Source organism: Condylostylus longicornis, unplaced genomic scaffold (assembly GCF_029603195.1).
Source record: "Condylostylus longicornis isolate FDR11 unplaced genomic scaffold, ASM2960319v2 ptg000079l, whole genome shotgun sequence".
Lineage (NCBI taxonomy): Eukaryota > Metazoa > Arthropoda > Insecta > Diptera > Dolichopodidae > Condylostylus > Condylostylus longicornis.
In genome coordinates this window covers 49,386-51,166 of record NW_026578047.1, presented here as the reverse complement: position 1 = coordinate 51,166, position 1,781 = coordinate 49,386, and positions in this window count along the sequence as shown.

Here is a 1,781-nt window from a genome sequence, read left to right as displayed (position 1 = left end):
CGATAATGAAAATGATAAAATAATGAAAATGAAAATAAAATTAATTAAATGACAGCTAATGTTTAATTTCGATTTCACTTGACAGTTATTCGATTGTTAATAATAATGACATATTCATATTACTAGTGTTGCCGAAGTAATAAAATTTAAGTATGTGTTCTGCACTGAAAAATGTGTAAAATCTTATTGAATTATTTGAGAAAGTGTTACTGTTTTTTTTTAAACAAATTAAAAAAAAAATTTCAAATTCAAAAGGGTTTTTTTAAATATGTTGATGCCTAAACTTTACTCATAACTTGTCTACCTCAAGTTATACATAATATATTCTTTACATACTGTATATAAACTGTGATTTATATATACAATAGAAAAAATACTGAGTTTTGAAATAGAGTGATTGCGGCAGCTGAAATAGTAATGAAAGATTCCCGTATATCATTGTATATACAAAAGTTTCTTGTACGATATTTTGTTTTACATATTATGTATTTAATAGACCAGTGAAGTTAGTACATCACTTAATTTCTTTCACAAGGAAATTTCATAAAAAATAAAAATTTCTCATTTCTTATCAAATAGTTCTAAGATTCTTCTATGTGAAAAAAATATTTTTGTTTCTTCCCTGTTTCTGCTAGAAAGGCATTATTTTCTTGGCTTCTCTTAAATTTTTTTAACACTTTTTTTTATATTTTAACTAATCTTAGTTCTGCTAATTTAACCGCAGAATAAGTTGCAAATTTTCTAACGGTTTTGATATTAAGGTATGTCGTGCTGGCCGGAAATTTTCGATTTCTAGAAAATATATATTTGTGTTGAAATTCAGCTTTTCAGTTATTATTATGAAGTTTTGGCGCAATAATTTACATACTATATTTTTAAGTGATACCAGTAAATTTTGCAGACAAAACAAATATCTGATACGAGTATGATAAAGTATTACCATACTAGTATCACAATTGTTGTAATAAATGAATTTCTTAAATGTATATAAATATTCAAACTGAAATATTACAAAAGTCAATTTAGGATTTAATTGTCTGTTGTACCATAATCTTATTATATCATATTAATCATATTACATTTTCTTGCTTTTATTTCATGAAATATCTTAATAAATTTTAAAATACTCTTAAAATAATTAATCTAATTTAATTCACTTTTATTTTTTTTTTTTTTTATCTTGTTTTGCCATTTGTTCTTAATTTTAAATTTAACTTATTTATTATGTAATTTTATACAAAAATAATGGTATGTTATGTAATTAAACATTGTACACTCTATACGAGCAGACCTTGCTCTTCAGAGAAATAAATAAATAAATAATTTAAATAATTTAAAAAATATTTTGCATACATTTAGGAGTGCTAGTATTTTAAAAAATTTGATTTATCCCACCCTCCTTTTTATTATGGACACAAACCAATAAACGGATTGTGTTATTAATATTATGGATAAATATTACATCATGTTATATTTATGACATGAAAGCTTTAAACATCATGTTATATGAAAACTCATGAAAGCTTTAAATACATACTTGAACTAATAAAAAAAATGTTGACTGGGATTACAACTTTTATCCCATATAATGGTTACTTGTGGTATTTCGCTTTCATAACATTTACACTAGGTGCGTTTCTGTAATCAAAAATATTTGCATGATTTCATTTCGAATGTCTAATTCAACGGTAATCTATTTTCGAGGAATTTGTTTACGGTTTTAAATTTTTCAAGTTCATTTGTAACAAATTTTTCAATCCACTCCTTATTCCGAGAAAATA